The following is a 21,150-nucleotide window of genomic DNA, read 5'->3' as shown; positions in this document are numbered from 1 at the left end:
CTCCCTTCCCTTGTCCCAAAGCATCAGTGCTGATTATCCATTCCTCTTGGTTTCTCTAGTATATAACAAAAACAGTTGATTTTACTTGTATTTCTTGATCAACTAAGTAAAGAGCGGTATGAATGTGACCAAAATGACCTGCTAGAAAAAAGAAAGGAATGGATACAGAAAGCGTCAAAGGGTTAGTGAGATCATCAGAGGTCTTAATTCCAGAAATGGCCAGCGGTTAGCATATCACTGCATTACACACAAAGAAAATTAATCTGCTGCAAAACAAAAACATGAGATTACTGCTCTAGATCAAGGCTGGTATCAGTCTTTGCAAAGATAAATGGGCTGTCATTTGAGTATTTGCTGTTGGAGATTGCGCTGGGTGTAGACCTTTTGGGTCTGGGTGAGTAGACATGCATGTAAGTAATTGAGTCTAGGAGTTTGTGGTAATATAATAGGAATATGGAGGACAGACATTGCTATTTATTTGCTTTTATTATTACAGGAGTGTATTGGATATTTTCTCTGCCCTTTAAAAAGTGGGTGTTTCAAAACAGGTTGAGTGAGCTGGTTTCCTGTTGTGTGGGGGAGTTTTGTACCCCCAGTTTGTAGTATCCGGCATGTAGAAAGAAACACAAAAGGGATATTAGAATATTAATCATTACAGAGACTGTTACAATTCTGCACACACAGTAAAGAGCACAGAAGATCCATCGCCACTGCCCGCCCCCCCCCCCCCAGCTGGCCATGCCAGCCGGCCATTCATTCCAAAGCAGGCCCTTCTGAATCTGTTCTACAAAATCCCACAAGCTCCTTTATTCCCAAGACTTCATGTGAGCCTCCACCTTTACAGTTTCTGGAAAATGCTATATGACAGGAACCTGATAGAAGGAGGCCAGTTTGTGGATGCATGTAAATTAGGGGGTCACCAACCTTTTCTTTAATGAGAGCTACTTCTGAGTAAAGAAAAATATCTCAAGGTACTCCCCCACAGCATATTACCAAGTTTTATTATGTCCCAGAGACTAAGAAGAGCACCAGAAATGAAGCTCTCAGCCAAGCAGCACAGAGAAAAATCTCTTAAGGATGCTACTTAACTGGTCAGATTCCATCAAAGACTTAAAGGTCACTGTAGTTCAACAGAAACCTTTCAAAAACAAAATCCAACCGGAAGCTGCTGAATTGGAATTCATATGTAAATTTGACTCTGTCAAGCTTGGTCTGAATAGGGACTATGAATGGTCCCTTTACAGAAGCAAACTGATCTCCGTATCAGGAGCTGTTTGCATCTACTCCTCCCTCCCCTCTCCTCCTCTATATCTGACCAGTTTCTTCTTGCCCTCCATGCATCTGACGAAGAGAACTGTGATTCTCGAAAGCTTATGCTACAATAAAGTTGGTTAGTCTTAAAGGTGCTACTGGACTCTTTTTGATTTTGCTACTACAGACTAACACGGCTAACTCCTCTGGATTTGTGTGAGGGATATTTTCTCACAATGACCAGAAACGTGCTTTTTTTTCAAATATCTGATTCTTCTCTGCGAATTAGGCGCGGTGACGGGCGCGGCTCCTGAAGCTTTCCACGTCCCCCCCCCCCCCACAAAAAAACACCTCAGGCTCCCCAAAGCGCGTCCCTTTCCACAGGGCTTCGGGAGGCTGTTCAGTCCATCCCCTCCGCCATTGCCGCCCTCGTTTCGGCAGCCAAGCAGCGCCAGGGAGGCAGGCCGAGGCTCTCGCCGAGGAACTGAAACCTCGGCTTCCGCCTCGGCCCCCTCGCTCGGCCCCCGCTTTCCACACCGCGCCGCCGCCGCCGCTGGAGGGAAGTGAAAATGAAATCGACTTTTCTGAGAAATGATGAAAGCGGCCGAGGCTGCCAATGAAAGGCTGCGGCAAACTTCCGCACCTCTCCCTGCCGCCCGCCCGCGCCTCCCCTCGCCCGCCCGCCCGCCCGCCGCACAAACAGGCCTGGAAGCGGCGGAGGAGGGAAGGGGGGCTTTCCAAGGTTCAGCGCCGCGCGGTTTCCTTTCCTTGTTTTGCTTTCGATCTGGGCTCGTCGCAGCCCAAAGCAAGAGGAGGGGAGTCACTTTTAGTTTTGTTCCTGCGGATTGATTCAGGCGCCTGGTTTTCCTTTCCATTTGGCGTCTCTTGGCAACCGTGATAACCTTGAGGAATTACGTTAATACCCTGAAACAAACTTGTTGGTAAGGTACCCAAACAATTACTCCTATTTTTTAAAGTGTATTGTCTCCCGGGCTTTGGGGCTTGTTTTTTGGGGGGTTGCATTTGCCCCCTGCGCGTGACACCTTTGCAGCCCAGCAAAACAGACGCCTCTGGTCGAAAACAAAAATAAAAGGCCGGCGCGTTGTGGGTCATATGATTTTGAGGTGCAGCTACTGGTAAGAGAAAGCGAGGCTTTTAATTTCACTTTTGGATTTGCAGCGACGGCAAAGGGATCGGCCGGGAGGGCGTGTTGCTCCCGGAGTGTGTCTCCCGGTTTGGGGGCCTTGGACGTTTATTTCGGGGCCGCGGGAGTGAGGAAAACCCCCTTCCACAGAAACAAAGGCGGGCAGCGAGCCTCTCCCGGATTTGGCTGGGGGGCCGTAAAGGCGAATCAAGCCGGACTTGGGGGACGCCAAACGCCCCCGGCGCCCAACAAAGCCACGGGCGAGTCTCCGGGGCGCAGCAACTTTCTCCAGCTGGCCGCGCGGATGGCGTCGCCGGCCTGGACACTTGTTGTCTTCGACCCCGGCCTGGCGCGCGAGGCGGCGGTGCTCGCAGGCGGCGGGTCAGCAGCCTGGGCGGCCGGGGGAGCCCGCGAGGCGGCCGGCCCAGCTCTGGTGGAGCCTGGTGCGTATTGTGTGACCCGAGAGGCCGGGGCCCCTGCCAGTCCCCTCGCCCCCGCCGGCCGCCCCAGGCCCTGGAGGCACCGCCGCGCGCCTTCTCCCTCCCTTCCCTTCCCCTCCTGCGCTGCAGTGGGCCTGGGGCTGGGCGGTGGCGAAGGAGCTGCAGGGCGCTCGCCGGCGAAGGGCAGCGGGGGCCGCAGCCGTCCAAGCCTCGCCTGCCGCTCCCTGTGCAAAGGAGAAAGCGGCGAGCGGGCTTGGGCTGGAGGGGAGGCGCCGCGGCCCTTCCGCCTCTCAGGAGCGGCCGGGGAGGGGGCGCCGCCTAGGCTCCCCTCCCTTCGCCCCCCACCGCCCCAAGCTCGCTGCCTTGCCTTGCCTCCCCCCAGGTCACAGTGTGACGTGGCCCTGCGCGGGGCCAATGGGGACGCGGATTGGCCGCCATCGAGCGCGCCGCTGGATGATTTTAGGGGGGGCGGGGGGAGCGCGAGCCTGTATACATTTTGTTCCAGGAAGGACTGGAGGGGTCTGTGAGGGGGAGGAGGGGAGGGGAGCGACGCGGTTGGGGTCGCTTTACTCGCCCAGTGTTCTTGTGCTTAGAATAGAAAGGTTACCAGATACCGCTGAAAGCAAACAGGAAGTCTAGTCGCCTTTGAAAGGTCTGGTATTTTCAATTCAGTACAAGCTTTTCAAAATCTTAGGGAGGTAAATATGTTTTAATGGGTAAAGGCCTATGGCCATATATATACCTATAAGCTTTTGTGGGCTGAGGCCCGTTTCTTGAAATGCAACGTGCTGTCGTTTTATAGAGGGGTTATATAGGGTTACAGCCAGCGGGACTTAAGAGGCTGTGACATGCAGGGCGAAATATAATGATGTGAAATTCAAATGTCATCAAGAAAAATGTGTCTTCCCTTTACAGAGAAATGAATGGCCTTTGTGTATTTCTTGGTTAATTTGAAAGTTGCAGCATTATGTTCCTTCCTTTAGTTACTTGCATTTCATAGCCCTTTTATCCATGTTTATTTTTTTATATCTCTTTCATATAGTGTATACCTAATGAGGAGCTACTCATGGATTTCTGAAGAAGTTGGTCTTTAGTCCATTAAAATGTATACTGGAGTAAAAGTTTTGCTAAGTCTTTAAGGTGTTACAGGTATCCTGTTTATTTTTGCTGCAGCAAACTATGCCTCTGATACAACTATTCATTCAGTAAGCCTGCATCCTTTCCTGGTCATGATACTCCCAGTGTAGGCAGGAGAGAACAGAAATCTAGAAAGTTACAAAAGCACACACATGCACACACATTGTGCCTTTTAATCATGATTAATTAATGTAGAATAAGGATCTCTTAGTTCAGGTTATGTCACTTCTAAGGGCCAACCTCTTCAAGAACCTCTTCAAGCCACTTCCTATGGTAATTTCCAGCTGCCAGTGACATGTGTAGAGGCATTTGTGTGCTGGCATGGAGGCATGTACATGTAAAATTTCACATGCTACATTATGGCTTTTTTGTTTGTTTAATGCTTACAGTAGAGTGATAAAAAGTCAGTGAATGCTACCACTCTAGCAGTCAGTTGTAGAAAGAAACAGTGCACCCAACAGAGCCAGAAAAGTTCCTGGGCAGCATCGATCAAGAGGTGATACTGGTTGAGAAGGCTAATGCTGCCCAAAGTGAAATATCGTGCTTTTCCTGGCTTGTGCGCAGTTGTAACTTAACGATGGTTCTGGATATTCTGTTTTATGATCTTTTTGAAACTTGATTTTTATTTGTGTCAAATTGTCACCTAATCTGAAATAACAAAGTCCCTTTTTAAAAAATTATTATATTTATATCCCACCCTCCCCGCAAGCAGGCTCAGGGCGGGTCACAACAATAAAAATATACAGAGATAAAATCACAATAATTTAACTCAGGCTTCTAATAAAACATCTGCTCGCCATATAAAAACCATATAGCATCTGATGGAGGTGACAGTGCTGCTTAACCATGCATGGTTGCTCATATATGAGGGGTAGATAGTCAATACCCCCTTACAGACGTAGGGGAGACTGGGAAAGAGGCTCATTTGATGGAATCCCTGATGCCCTCAACCATACGCCTGGCGGAAGATCTCCATCTTACACGCCCGCCTGAAGGAGACAAGATCTTGGTGGGCCTGGGAGTCCTCAGACAGAGTTCAACCAGGTTGGAGCCAGGACCAAAAAGGCCCTGGCCCTGGCTGAGGGCAGTCGAGCCTTGCTGGAGCCAGGGACCCCAGTAGGTGCTTACCAGCTGATCTCAGCACCCTCCAGGGAGTAAATGGGAAGAGACGGTCCCTCAGGTAAGCTGGTCCAAGTCCATTTAGGGCTTTATAGGTTAATACTCAAACCTTGAACCTGATCTGGAACGCCATGGGAAGCCGGTGTAGCTGCTGCAGCACTGGAGTTACATGTGTCCTGAAAGGCACACCCATCAGGACATGGGCAGCAGCGTTCTGGACCCGCTGTAATTTCCGGGTCAGACTCAAGGGAAGCCCTGCGTAGAGCGAGTACAGTAATCCAGTCAGGAGATGTTCGTTGCATGGATCACTGTTTCCAGGTCATAGGTCGAGAGATAGGGAGCAAGCTGCCTGGCCTGCCGAAGATGCATTTGGTATGTCTGTAATCTATTCTGGTAGTGGGGAGTGCCCTCAAGTCATAGGCAAGAGATGAAGCTATAATTTTTCTTTTTCTATTATTTTGATCTATTGCTGTGGGATCATTCCTAGGAAAAGGGCCTGCCTTTGACTCTGGGATCTAAGACATCCCTAATAATAACATACTTTGTAAACCACACTGAGTGGGCATTAAGTTGTCCTGAAGGGCGGTATATAAATCGATGATGATGATGATTATAACTGCTCAGTAACAATGCAGGCATAAGCCCAACCAAGCCATTTCTCATAATAACCTGTGTAAAGCAAATTTGGGCACTACAATTCTGAACAATAGGATTTGAGTCCAGTGGCACTTTAGAGACCAACAAGATTTTCAGAGTAAGCATTCAAGAGTCAGAGCTCCCTTCTTCAGACAATTCTGAATTACGCATACTGTATATAGATCCAGAGGAGTTAGCCGTGTTAGTCTGTAGTAGCAAAATCAAAAAGAGTCCAGTAGCACCTTTAAGACTAACCAATTTTATTTTATTGTAGCATAAGCTTTCGAGAATCAAGTTCTCTTCATCAGATGTATCTATTATTGCTTTGGGCCTAGGTATGACTTGGCATTCATTGGGGTAGAAGTTGTGCTTGTACTGAAGATTGACCATTTTAAAAGAAATTTAGGGGAATAGGCAAATACTAAGACTCTTCAGTAAAAACATAAAATAAAAGTTCTATACCGGGGCAATCTTAATTCTCTGCCAGGCAAAGCTATATTGTGCAGTTTGTATAAATGATATGAATTGGCTTGATGTCCATCATCGATTGGCTTGATGTGTATCATTCTGAGATATGTGGAAAAGTTCACTGGAAAAGTTAAGCAGGTTGATCCATGCAGAATGGAAGGATGAGCAAAATACAAATGAAATGAATAAATGAATAAATAAATTTGCTTCTGCTGGTCAGAGAGCAGGGCAAAAAGCAGTAGTAGTAGTAGTAGTAGTAGTTGTAGTTTATTGTATCGACCATAGGTCATAACAGTTTAATACACCGTAATACAAAAGACAGCCAGACCGGGTCAGAACCAGATTAAAACATATTCACAACACAATTGTACTATTATACCATACATTTTCAATCTAATCTTTCTTGCCGCTAATGCATACAAAGCAACTCTCTTAGAAACATAAGAGTCCTCATCAGCTAACAAAAATACTTTTTCCATATCTAAAACCCCTTCCTGCGAGGACAAAATAATAGAAATAAATTTGTTTCTGGGGTCCAAAAGGAGAGGGCATCTCAGGACATATTGAATCAAATCATCTACTCCTCCTATACCACACAAACAAAGTTGTAGAGGGGCGGGAATATTTAAATGTGGCCCATACATACTGCAGAAGGCATAGCTTGAAATCTTAAGCTGGTAAAGGCCATCCTTAATTTCATTGTTGTTAAGGTCCTAAGGTATCGTGACCTAGTATGATCTTTTTTAAAAATGTGAAAGAAGGGGCCACTTTAGATTGAACAATTGCATATCTATCTATATTCCCATCCATTTTAAAGACTCAATCCTTCAGCTCATGACCTGATCTATTAGATCTGATCAGGTCATTCGGTATTACATACTTGGACTGTATAAATCCCAAATGTTCCTTATAGGTTTTAACATGATTCAAAAGAGAACAGAAACTTTGGCCTCCCAGTGAATCCTGATGACACTCTAGATTTTTCTTCCAGTAAGATAGAACTCTAAAATTTGCCCTAACTTTCAGAGAAGGAATACCAAGCTCAGCCCTCATTAGTGCAACTGGAGAACCCTTTGGCAACACAAGGATCCATCTCATAAAGTAATTTTGAATTGTTCCCAATTGATCCAGAATCTTTTCTTCCCAGCCCCATATTTCAATCCCGTAAAACAAACTGGGGATCGCCTTTCTCTCAAAACAGCTTGATAACAGGATCAACCATACCACCTCCCTTGGAAAAGAAAAATGTCACTACCGCCCCCACAGTCTTCATAGAAGCAGACTTTAGCAGTGTTAAATGAGGCCACCATGAGAGAGTTTCTGAAGATGTTATTCCTAAATATTCGATCTGTTCGATCTGTACACCTAAAATTCTCTGAACTGACTTCCTAGGGGGCTTCCTAAAAACCATTACCTTGGACTTGGCATAATTTATACAGAGGCCTTCTTCTTTACAATACTGACCCACTCTGTCCAATAGCCTTCTCAGGCCAGTTTTGGTCAGTGACAATAAAACCATGTCATCTGCATATAACGTTATTGGTACCTTAGTTTAACCCATTGCCGGGGGCATAAATTCCATGCCCTCACAACTATATACTATGTCATTAATATACAGATTAAACAGGGTAGGAGCCAAGATAGAACCTTGCTTTACCCCCTTCTGTACTGGAATATCATTGGTTAACACACCTTCCTTTCCAACTTTAACCTTAACAATAGTGTTACTATGCAGTTGAGTTATCAAGTAGACCAACCTGGGATCAATATTAAGTTTTATCAGTTTCCTCCATAATTTATCCCTGTCAAGAGAATCAGAAGCCGAGGCCAGGTCTGTAAAGGCCACATAAAGTACTTTTGTTGGGCCTCTAATTGCATCCACAGCCAACAAATATAATGTTTGACAATGTTCAATTGTAGAGTGCCCTTTTGTAAACTCTATCTGCAGGGGATGAGTTAAGTTGTTCTCAGTAACACTGTCCTCTAATTTGTTTTTCAAATATTTAATATACAATTTAGAAGCAATGGACAATAAGCTAATCGGCCTAAAATTATCAGGGTTGATCCTATCGCCTTTCTTATAAATCGGAACCACAATGCTTGTAGTCCAAGCTTTAGGAAGTTACCCGTGTCATTAATTTGACAAAAAAGTTTTGTCAACAGAGGGACCCACCAATCGTTATGCGTTTTAAAACATTCTGCTAAAATCAGGTCCTCTCCTGGGGATTTACCTCTTGGCAAAGATTCCACCAAGGATCTCACTTCAGATTCTGACACAGGGGGCCAATTCGGCATGCTTGGTAATAAATCGCATAAAATCGTGTTCCCGTACTCACAGCTGTACATCGTCAAAAAATGATTATACGAAGAGTCAAACTGAATAAGGGATTCTGAGCCCATAGATTCACTCTCAAAACCAGCTGTCACCAGTGTCCAAAATCTGCTTTCGTTTTTGTTAATCACTGCTTCTTGGAGCTCAGCCCAAAAACGAGTAGCAAATTCCTGTTTTTTTTCCCTTTAATAACTCCTTGTACTGACTTTCGGCCCTACTTGCCATCCTTAGGGAACTCTGGTCCTGTTTCCTTGTGACCCTTACACATTTCATTAGATATCTTTTCAACCGCAAGCACTCCCCATCAAACCAAGAATTTCTAAAGGGACATGAAGACGTAGCTGGTTCCTTACACAGTAACAGAGATTTTAAACGTTGGTCAATTTTATCGTAATATTCAATCACATCAAAATCTTTTTGTTTGGAACTCAAAGATTCCTGTATAAAACAACCTTGTTTTTCAAGACTTCAGCAATTGAATTCTGCATACGAACTGACCATTTAGGTCTCTTATAAATTAAAACATTACTGTTGAGATTACCAGATAACCGAGGTGATTCTACTCTGCAGCCAGAAGTGACTCTCAATGGATTATGGTCACTATAGACTATATCTAACACCTGAAAAAAGAGAATTTTCCTAACAAAATCCATAGAAACCAGAAACCACCACATACTACAAAAAGCAGTAAGATATTGAAGCTTTCTGTTGTTTCCGTCCATTGGAAATTTTAATCAGACACTCTTCCCGTTTCTACAAGCAGTGCTGACACGTTTTATAAACATTAGGCCTAGAAGTTTGCTTAAACAAAATGAAAAAGGGTAGTACGTTGTTTTATTTTGGCCCAAAGCAGAATGTCTAGTCCTTAGATATTTCACCCCAAAGCTTTTTATGTGGGTGTGGCTAAATTTTTCCAGGGAACTGAAAGGGGGAAAAAATCAGAGTGGAAAACACAGTAAAGACAATATCATATATGGATCTCACTGTTGGATGCTATTCTGTGGAGTTTTAATCAATGTGGTCTTCACCTATCAATAACTGGAATCCTGGCTTAGCGCTAGTCCCCATTTTGAATACAAAGGGAGAGCTCAGGAACACGTTGGAAAAGGAGGAAACGGTCTTCTTGATCATGATCAAGAGGCAGGGGCTCCCAGCCAGCAAAAGTGTTGTATAGCTCTCTATAAATGTCACGCCTGTTGAAATCAACACTTGTAGAAGGGAAATAGCATGCTGGCCCCACCCTCTGCCTACATGTGCTTGTAGGCTCCTTTCCCATTGTCAGAAACATTTCAAAAAGCTAGGTGGGTAGCTCTGTTGGTCTGCAGAACAGCAGAATTTAAGTCCGCTGTCACCTTAGAGACCCACAAGGTTTTCAGTGTAAGCTTTCAAGAGTCAGAGCTCCCTTTTTCAGACACGAGAACAAGCTATATTCACAATCACAGGGTATATGTGCACACACTTTACACACACAAGTTGGCAATTTCATATAGGCTGCTCCCCCTTTATGTGTATTGATTAAAATGGGTTTAATGTTATTGATAGATGACTTGTGTGTTTTAAAAAAACAAAGACAGAGGTTCTTAAGATACTGGATTGTGCCTAGTACCAAATTCTGACTTTACTCAGTGCAGTCGTGGAATATATAGAGGTTAGCCTATGCATATATAAAGGACAGTTGTTGATGCCAGATGTGCTTCAAAGTGATAATGTCTCATGGCAAAGTGTCTGTAAGTCAATCTTACGATCTGGAAAAAAGTGCTTCAAATTCTCAGTCACATGCTTAAGAAATGCCCTGATCAAAAATAGTTTCCCATGTCTGACCCAGATTCCCAGGACGCAAGGAAGTGAAGCTCACAAGTTTTTTGAGTTCTTCTGTAGCTTGTACTAAAGCGGGGGGATATTCCAGGTTAAAAATCGCTTTGCTGAAGCTTAGACTAGTCTGTCTGGTGATGACTGTGTTTCAGAACTGTACTGTTAAGTCTGCAGCAAAGGGCTGCTGCCAGACAGGCTGGTTTCCATCTAACCAGCTTGCCTGATTTGGTAAAGACCAAGCTTGAATTCTCTATCCATGCGCCAGGGAGTTGAATTTTTGCTGCCTGCCTGTGACAACAAAAACAATATGGGATTGTAGTGTTTTATTTTTCTTCCTGCTGTTTACCTTTTAAGGATATCCTGCTGGTATTTTTATGCTTCTTGTCCAATGTTATCCAGGGCTTTTTTCCAGCTGGAACGCGGTGGAACGGAGTTCCGGAACCTCTTGAAAATGGTCACATGGCTGGTGGCCCCGCCCCCTGATCTCCAGACAGAGGGGAGTTGAGATTCGCAGAGGGCAATCTAAACTCCCCTCTGCCTGGAGATCAGGGGGCGGGGCCACCAGCCATGTGACCATTTTCTCCGAGGGCAACCCACTGAGTTCCACCACCTCTTTTCCCAGAAAAAAAGCCCTGATGTTATCTATTGCTAACTGTAGCTCCAATTTTACTTGATGCTGCCAAAACTACTGGCTGTGTTTTTTTTTTAATGGCCCTTTCTGGTTATGTGGTTTTAATTTTTTTCCTGAGATTGTATGTCTTTCATTGTTTTACTCTGAATGATCTCACGAATCAGACACTGGATTCAAATATAGAATATGAATGGTGAAAATAAATAACTACAATTAGGCCAAAAATACTTGGCTGATGGGCCATGTTTAACTTGGTAAGTCCTATCATGCAGGCCTTGGCCACAGTGTAATTTGCAGCTCTTTCTTGCCCTGCCCCAAGTTTATTTAGATATTTATACCCAGCTCATCTCCGCAGTGGGGACCAAAATTGGTTTACAACATCACCCACCCACCCGATTTTACCCTCATAAGAACAACCCTGTGAGGTCCGTTAGGCTGAGTGAGTGTGACTGGCCCAAGGTTACCCAGTGAGTTTCCATGGTAGAATGGGGCTCTGTGTCAGTTAGTAGAAGCTGTAGGAGAGCCAAAACACACGAGAAGAAATACCCAGGTTCAGCACGTGTTCTCTTACCTCAAGGTTTGCCGGGATCTGTAGGTGTCCTGGAAGCTTAAAGTTTAGCATTTACAGAGCAGCAGGAAGGGAAATACAGGCGCCTGCATTTCCCTTCCCCTTCCTGCTGCTCTGTAAATGCTGACCTTTAAGCTTCCAGGACGCCTACACTTCCCAACAAACCTTGAGGTAAGAGAACAAGTTTAGCATTTACAGAGCAGCAGGAAGGCGCCTGTATTTCCCTTCCTGCTGCTCTGTAAATGCTAAACTTTAAGCTTCCAGGACGCCTACAGATCCCGGCAAACCTTGAGGTAAGAGAACACGTGCTGAACCTAGGTATTTCTTCTCATGTGTTTTGGCTCGTAGATAATCTCATCGATTGAACAGATTCAGAATTATTAGATGGGGATGTGTCATAGGTTGTGCTGTTTTTCTGCTCTCCCATTTTGATTAAACTTGGGACACACTCAATCATTACATTCCAGGAAGAACCTTTAATCAATCTGACTATTGGGCATACACATATGTGGAGAGAAGTTCACACCAGTTTGAACGGGCCCTTGCTCTGAGGCCTATTTATTTGTTTATTTACCTCATTTGTAGCCTGCATTTCTCCTCAGTAGAGACCCAGAGCAGCTTACCTCATTCTCCTCTCCGCTACATTATTCTCACTACTTGTGAGTCACTAGAGAGATGTAATGTCTGGAAATTATGAAGCCATGGTGTGGAGAGGAATTCCCTTCCCCCCCTTCCCCAGAAAATAACAGAAATGTGAGGAAATTGAAAAATTGAAATGAATGCAATGCTTTCCTATCAAACTCAAACTTTTACTGATTCAACAACATAAAATCCATCATTTATAACTTAATTAGCATATAAAATTGTATTATTTGGAATATTTATGGGATTTTTTCCCTATAGGAAACATGTTTATATAATATTAGAAAGAGTTGCAAACTGCTGCGTTCTATGCTGTCATAGTGCGTGTATCTTGATTTTTTGCCATCTGAGTGGTAGGAAAAATAAAAGTTGAAGGTGGAATATAAATTCTGTAGTAAACAATTTATGATTTGGACAGAGACTTTCATAGAATCAAAAGTAGGTAGGACTGCTTGCATGTTTGAATACTGAGCTAAAGTTTAGAACATTGAAAATACTCATCTCTGTGATAATATATCATTTTTGAACATATTATAGCATATTAATTGTTGCCAAAATTATTTACATTTAAACAAAAATGTTGTATCTGTCTGTAGTATACTGTCCATAATGGGTTTTTTTCAGCGTTCCCCCAAATTTCCCAGTTTTTCCATTGGAAAAATTCAAAAAATCCTCAAACATTTTTCATGATATACATTTTGAGTGTAAAAACCTTGCCTTAAGAAGCATTTTACTTAATCTAGAAGAGAAAATATTTCATAGACTTTTTTTTCCTTCCAGTGGTCCCTCAAAATTTCCAGTGTTTTGTTGGGAAGATTGGAGGGAAAGCCCTAACCCCCCCCCCCCAAAAACCCTGTTGTTTCCCTGGACCATCATATCTTTAATTTTCAAAATTCTGTGGGGTAGGTTAGGCTGAGGGAGTATGACTGCCCCAAGCTTACCCAGCAAGCTTCCATGGCAGGGTGGGGATTCCAACATGACTCTTCTAGATCTTTGTCCAGCTCTTTAACCGTTGCACTACACAGTTTAATGGCACATAACATGGTATGAAGACAGAAGCAGATGGGAAATCAGTGGCGACCACTTTTATCTAGTCATTGCTTGGCTTGTTTCTATCATCAGTTCAACTGGCATTAGCAGAATTAGTGATCTTTTGAAAAAAAAATCCCTAGTGCAGAAGAAGGGAGTAAAGGCCTGGTCATTTTATTTAATAAGCATCTACAGAGATTCATGCAACCTAATCCTATACATGAATAGGCAAGAGTAAGCCATGCTGATTTCAGTGGGACTGGTTTCCAGTGTGCATCAGATTGCATCTTTAGGCCATATATAAATATTCTAAAATAAACTAAAAATAAATAGAGACTCCGTGTTCCAATTGGAATGAGTTTGCACACTGGGAAATACTGATCCCTAGACGCCGCTGCCAACAGAGCTCTTACTCCATTGAGTGTGACTTTTACCAGTCGGACATTTGGAGGATTGGATTGCCAAGCCACAGTTCTAGAACTGCTTGCATCGTCAAAACTGCACTGCTGTCTATTTTGCATTAGCAGCACAAATGCTTTTAGGAGCACAGCCCAGGACACTGATGGACAAGTATGACTCATTCTTCTAGTGTTCAAAGAAGAACAAACTGTGCTCCCAGCATGTTGTTGATGTTCTTTATAGTAACATTCAGCCTCAGTTACTTTGGTTTTTTACAGTGCCTGCTACTGTAGTAAGGAATACTTTTTTTAAAAAAACTCCTTTTGAGCAGTTTTATTTTCTGTTTGAGAGCATTTTTGTCTTGATGCCATAAGTCGCAGAGCTGCCTATGGCACTCTGGCAATGTGAGCTGTGTGCAAAAAGAAAACAGAAAGCCAGAATCCAAAGAGATGCATTAGACTCGCCCATGCTTTTGAGCATTCCCAGTGGCTTTCGACTTGTTTAGTCTGACTGCCATCAATGCAGTGTCACAAACTGCTGTTAAATGATTCCTTGTCATTCACAGGCTTTTTGCCATGTGGAATTGGGTGGGAGCAGGGATCCTGCATTCCCATGAAAGAGCACAGTGTCCAAAGCCTCTTGAGTTGCTTGTCACCATGGTATTCTTTGCATCCTGACTAGATTCCGTATTAAAGCAAATAAGGTTTTGAAATCCAAAGTAACGATGCAGATAACGCATTGCATTTTACTTGCAATTTAATTTATTTAAAAGGAACATTAGGAGCTCTTTGGTAAAGTCTGAAGGATGTTGAAAGAGGAAACAATGTGGAGAATAAGCACAGTCAGGTTGTAGAGGCTGAGCGTGGAGAAGAACTAGTCAGCTTTTCATGAAATTTAGAAACTTGTCTTTAATGCAAGCAAGCAAACAAAAAATGGTGACCTGGTTTCTTGTCAGGAAATGTTACATACCAGATTCCTATGGTGATAATCCAGTAATGTCTGTTTGGTCTAGTGGATATAGTTTTGAAGTTATGCAGCTTGAAAGACCTAGATCACCATGTCTTTTCCTGTAAGTTTTTTCTCATTTTCCTTTCCCATTAATTTCAAAAGAGCTTCTATGCATGTATACTTAAGATGTAATTTACAGCCCTATGTAAGTCATCACTTTCAATCTCAACTTCCATCTGGTAAGGCTGCATTGGCATTTTGTGTAATAGAAATTGTAAGATGTTTGTTATGTCCCAAACACTATGTTTTCATTATGGAGTTGGATGCTCTAGTCTGTACCCTTCAGAGGGCAATAGATCACAACCCATGTGCTCCATGGTAACCAGCCACACATTCCTAAACTTACCAAGTAGTATTGCAGTCCTTGCTGAACAGCCCCCAAAATGAAGAAACCTCTGTATACAAAAATCCCCACTGACAGAATAGCCAGTAACAATGAGATGGCCATAATGGTATAATAAGATATGTTCTCAGTACATTTGCTTTATTATGAGAAAGTCCAGCACACCTTCTCAGGCAAAATTCCCCTTGGCAGCTGCATATGTTTCTGAAGAAGTTCAAGATTAAACTTTAGGGGTAGTTTTGCAAAATACAGTGGCAGCCTTTTGCTTTTCTCCTGTCTGCTGTCATCTATGTGACACTAGCATTAAGTAATTAAGCTTCCACTAGTAGTTCAAGTTCAAGTTAGCCTTTATTGGCATATATCAACAATTCAAGTTATCCACTTACAAAAAAAGAAAAACAAAATTAAAAGGATACTACATTACAAATACATAAATACAATTACTAGTAGTAATTTGCCAGTTGCAATCACAAGCAACTTACATTGGTGTTGTCCTATTGAAGTCAATGGGGTTGGTTTGCAGCCTAAAATTGCTCAGAAATCCAAACTACAGAGGCTCCCCTGGAATCTGAAACAACCTGAAACAAAAGGTGGTAAGCCACAAGCACGGGAATCAAAAATCAGTCTCAACAGAATAAGATGTTTGTATAAATATTAGTCCAGTATAAATATATTTAAAGTGCAAGGTGGCTAAGTGCTAATGTACATACTGAATATGTAAATATCATTAAAAAGTTCTTACAAAACATCTTACAGTGTGTCCACATTCCACAATAAATAGAAATTACAAAAATATGAAAAGTCGGCCAGAGTTGTACATTCAGTATAATACAATACATATTATTCCAAGTATGTGTGTGAAAAAATGAAGTTTCTATGTATGGTAGATTGGGGATACAACCCCTGAAGAAGTCCTTGTATGAAACACATGTAAAATTAGCCGGACTCTTATTGGGTCCTTGAGGATTTTTCCTCCCTCTGTTTTTGGTTCTGCCTGCAAAAGAAAAGAGACAAAGAGATGAGACATTGTTTTCTAATACTCACCTGGCAGCAGCGGTTTCTTTCTAGAGCACCCTTCTTCTGCGCACCTGCAAGGAAATAAGTAGAAAGAAACTGCATTTCTTCACACATATACTTGGACTAGTATTTATTGTATTATACTGAATGTTCAACTCTGGCTGACTTTTCATATTTTTGTAATTGCCTAAAATTGCTTGGCACCTTGAAAAACGGGCTTCAGTACCGTATGAGCTGCTGAACAAAGTAAGTCGCTCACAGGATTAGCAGTGGGGGATCCGACTGCCACCATGAGGAGACCATTCTTTTCCTTGTGCCAGTTTTGGGTCTCCTTCCTAGGTCAAATCACAATGAATCCAAATGGGCACCAAATGAGCCATTGCTGAGCCTGGAAGTCAGGACCTATTTGCCCTTGCATTGGATTTAAGTGGCAAAAGTGTTGCAGGCTTTAAACGTGGACAAGTGTGTATGTATGCTATGTACTGGCAAGTCGCCTCTGACCTACGGTGACCCTATGAATGAAAGACCTCCAAAACATCCTATCATTAACAGACTTGCTCAGATCCTGCAAACTGGAGGATGCGGCTTCTTTTATTGAGTCAAGCCATCTCGTTTTAGGGCTTTCTCTTTTCCTACTGCCTTCCACTTTTCCTAGCATTATTAACTTTTCCAAAGAATCTTGTCTTCTCATGATGTGATCAAAGTGCAATAGCTTTAGTCTTGTCATTTTATCTTCTAAGGAGAATACAGGCTTGATTTGATCTTTTGCCCACTTATTTGTCTTTTTGGCTGTCCATGGTATCCACAAAACTCCTCCAGCACCCCATTTCAAATGAATCAATTTTCTTCCTGTCAGCTTTCTTTACCGTACAACTTTCACATCCATACATGGCAATGGGGAATACCATAGTTTGGATTATCTTGAACTTGGTTCCCAGAGAGACATCTTTATGAATCTTCTCTATCTCCGTCACAGCTGCTCTTCCAACTCTTAGTCGTCTTCTGATTTCTTCATTGCAGTCTCCCTTTTGGTTGATGAGTGAGCCAAGGAATAGAAAATCTTGGAACAATTTCAATTTCCTCATTGTCAACTTTAAAATTGTGTAATTCCTCAGTAGTCATTACTTTTGTCTTCTTGCTGGACAGGTGAATATTCTTGAAAGTCTGGACCTGGGATCAAGGAATGTGCTACGTGTTGGTTTAGGAACTTGTCTGCAATTGTATGAGATATCAGCAACATCATATTAAAATGGAACGTTTGTAGCATGTGGTCACAACAAAATCCCAAGGATTTTTAAAGATAGATCTCCCCTGCCCTGCGGAAGGCAACGGCAAACCACCCCGTAAAAAGTCTGCCAAGAAAACGTCATGATGCGATGTCCCCCCATGAGTCAGTAATGACTCCGTGCTTGCACAGCAAACTACCGTTACCCTTTACCTACTTCCCCTGCCTATGTTACACTGCCACTGTTGGCCTGACATCATACTTTGGTGCATTGCTCTGGCAACAGATGCCCTCCGTCATGATGCAACAGTTAACGTCTGTTCTCTTATGATCCTTTAGCTTATATTGTGTAGGTCATGGTACAGTAAACATATCCTTAAAAATATGTTGTATATTTCTAGAGATCTAATTCTGAAGATGGCCCCAGAGTGCAGATCAAAATATTTTCACAAGAGGGGCTATGTATAGATAGGGGGATTCCCCCCCCCCCCAAATTTGGAGCAGCCCCTAGGATTGCAGAAAAAACTGACAGGTGGGGAAAAAAGGGAGGGAGGGGTTTTAACCCCTTCCCCCCCAAATGGTGGAACTTTCCAATGTAGTGTAGAAACAGCTGTGAAGACAGGGAAAGGAAGACTTATCAGGAAAGAGATGGCGGCAAGGGGGAAAGGTGGTAAGGTTGAAGAGGAGGTGGCAGGGAGAGAAAAATGGCAGCAAGTAGAACAAGAGGCAGTGGTGGTGGCAGGAGGACAAAATGAGAAAGGCAGCAGAAGGGCGAGGGGACAATGGCAAGGATTTTGAGTGAATAAAATATTGCCTTTAAAAGTATTTTACTCATTCCAAAATTAAAAAATAGTTTTTAGAGGTTTTTTCCCCATTATTTCTCAGACATTTCTAGTAAAATTCTGTGCTCTTTGAACTCCTTGCAGTAGTTAAAAAATGAAATCCTGCCCTCAAGTTATAGTTGTCTTATGGCAACCCCTGGTGGGGTTTTCATAGCAAGAGACTAACAGAGGTGGTTTGCCATTGCCTGCCTCTGCAACCCTGATCTTCGTTGGAAACAGACTGTAATTTCCTTTTTCACAGCTGCTTCTTTTTTTATGTTTTGCAGTTGCCAAGAAATGTATGTTTTCTTTATGCCTTTTGGGGTATTTTGGCATGACTCAGGTGCTCTTGGTGTGTTCACCTTTGCAGCTCAACGGTGCAGCAAGACTTAAGAATCAGAACTTAAATGAGCAAGTTCAAACAGAGAGAGACATATTCAACAGTTAAACATTTACACTTGGGAAATTTTGGGTACTTACAGAGGGAGCGGGGGGGACTCCAGTCTCAAAAGAGACCATAATTAGATTTCCACCCATCTGTTTAGACACAGGTTTTCTAAGGAGAGATCTGTAATTTGCTCTGATTCGATCGGTTTTCAGAACAGGAGAATTTAGCTATGAACAGAATACCTAGAACGGCCCCACCCGTCTAATAAAACAAACTCTTTAATCAAACATTGTCACGTACTTTTACAGGATTGTACAAATAGCCTTTGCGTCTGATTACAGACAACGCTTTTACATAAACAAAATTAGGTATGAATAGCAAGTTCAATTACAACTGAGCAAGATTGTATCACCGTTCATCAGATATCTTGCAGTCAAACATATTTTGCAGGTGAATGCCAGTCAAACGTGTTGTGGACTTTTCCAGGTTCCTGTTCAAAAAGAAAACATATCCCAGTTCTTATACAACATCACTTAGTGGAACAAAGGCAATGTTCTTTTAAGAGCTCATTAATCCTTTTTTATGTACTAAGCGTTGATAGGGAGGTTGGTGCTGGCTAGAAATCCAGGACTGAAATGCTTACACTCTGAACCCTTGTTATAAGAAACATAATCCTGTTATTACTGGGCCTGACTGCTTTGGAAGTCTGTATTGTGCGGTAAAATGGGAAGTAGGGGTGGATAACTGAAAAAAATTGTAGAGTTATACCTTATATAAGATGAACCTCAGTGAATGGTGAGTGAGACAGGTCTAAGGCCTGAGGAGCATTTCATGAAGCAAATAAATTTCTGTTTCTGTTATGGGTCTCCCTGTGAACATTTATAATGCCTAGGGAGATAACCAAGCCTGTGAACTCAGTAGGTTGCACAGCAGATGCTAAAGCTTCCCAATGCATTTGAACTACATGTTTACAGACATCTGGCTGCAACCTCATGTTGTTGTTGGGGTGTCCTCTGTCTCCCAAGAGCAGTTGGAGCTGAGTAAGAAGGAGCTGAGTAAGGCACACTCCACTGGTGGAAAACACTTCCTTCCAAGGAAACCCTTCAATGGATCCAAGCCATAGATTTAAATTTTATGTGTTTTCTTCTTCCCATTGAAAAGAGCCCCCTCCATATTTTATGACGATTTATAGAACTTTACTTTATAGCGGAGTTAGCACTACTTGTCCATGATATATACTACATTCCATGATAGATACTACATGTTATATACTACATTCATGTACAGACATCAAAATACAAAATGTTTGTCGAACATGTTTTAATTATAGTAGAAACATTCATATTTCAATCACAGCTTTTCTTAGTCATCTATATTTAAAGAGTGTGTAGGAAAAGATCAGTTTCTTGCTTCTATGTATTTTCAGAGGAAAACTATAATTTCAGGGGAAATCCTGTATCTGTGTCTTCATAATTGATGTGGTGTGAGTGTACTTTGTATCTGAGTATCCTTCCATAAGTACAATGTATTTTGTGAACGGACTGTCAGAAAAGACATGTCATACCATATTTCATAAAAGTATCAATCAGCTAGTTTGATTCACTACATGAAATTGTGTTTCTGTGACAGTGGCTTGAATGTGTGTTTTCTTCTTTGAGGGGAAAAGATTCAGTATGACAACCACCTGAAATGGATGTTTAGACTTCCAAATGAATCTACTAAAACCAGTTTGCACATGTTGGTGTATACTGAACCAGTTGGTGTAGTGGTTAAGAGCGCAGGACTCTAATCTGGAGAACCGGGTTTTTTGATTCCCCACTCCTCCACTTGAAGCCAGCTGAATGACCTTGGATCAGTCACAGCTTCTAGGAGCTCTCTTAGTCCCACCCACCTCAGGATAACAATAACATACTTTGTAAACTGCTCTGAGTGGGTGTTAAGTCATCCTGACAGGCAGTATATAAATCTATTATTACTACTACTACTACTACTACTACTACTACTACTACTACTACTACTACTACTACTACTACACAATAATAATAATAACACAATCAACAATAAACAGAGGTCACATGTTATTATTGATTGGCCTTACTAAGCTGATACAAGTTTCCACTGGAGACCCAAGTTTCAACCAGATATTGGCGTAATATGTACGCTGTTCCAAGTAGTGCCGTCTTTTGGAGTTCTGTAGGTGTTATGTCAGAAAGCTGCAGTTTTTCCATATGAATTGCAAAGTTTTTTGAGATGTTTCGAAGTGCCCCGATGACAATGGGGACTACTGTTGCATTCTTCTTCCATAGTCGGGTGGTTTTTATTGCTAGATCTCTATATTTAATCATTTTTTCTTGTTCTTTTTCTTCGACTCTGGAATTCCCAGGAATTGCAAGGTCGATTATCCAGACTTTTCGATTTTCCACGACTGTTTTGTCTGGTGTATTATGTTCAACGTTCTGATCAGTTTGAATTCTGACATATCACAAGATCTTGACTTGTTAATTTTCTAGCACCTTTCCCACCTGATGTTCCCATGAATTCTTTGATACTGGCAAGTTATACTTTTTACACAATGACCAATGAATTGATGGTTGTTGTGGGTTTTCCGGGCTGTATTGCCGTGGTCTTGGCATTGTAGTTCCTGACGTTTCGCCAGCAGCTGTGGCTGGCATCTTCAGAGGTATAAATGACCTGCCACATCTTTTCCACACTGTGACACTGAGAGATCTCTATCTTTTGG

The 21,150-nt window shown here is 42.4% G+C and overlaps 1 protein-coding gene across 2 annotated transcripts in view; it reads left to right on the top strand.

Annotated features, from left to right (window-relative positions):
* The first annotated feature begins 1,949 nt into the window (after positions 1 to 1,949).
* The window catches only part of IRF2 (interferon regulatory factor 2), a 59,988-nt gene continuing 40,787 nt past the window's right edge, over positions 1,950 to 21,150 (top strand). Inside the window, exons 1-2 of one of the 2 annotated variants that reach the window (XM_054990444.1) lie at positions 1,950 to 2,192; positions 2,431 to 2,838. The gene's annotated coding sequence lies outside the window, so the exon portion shown is untranslated. The remainder of the gene's footprint in view (positions 2,193 to 2,430; positions 2,839 to 21,150) is intronic. The other variant, XM_054990442.1, reaches the window with a different exon arrangement.

This window comes from Eublepharis macularius, chromosome 10 (assembly GCF_028583425.1).
Source record: "Eublepharis macularius isolate TG4126 chromosome 10, MPM_Emac_v1.0, whole genome shotgun sequence".
NCBI classification, from domain to species: Eukaryota; Metazoa; Chordata; class Lepidosauria; order Squamata; family Eublepharidae; genus Eublepharis; species Eublepharis macularius.
Note: the sequence above shows the minus strand (reverse complement) of the source record. Positions and strands in the feature narration are given on the sequence as shown.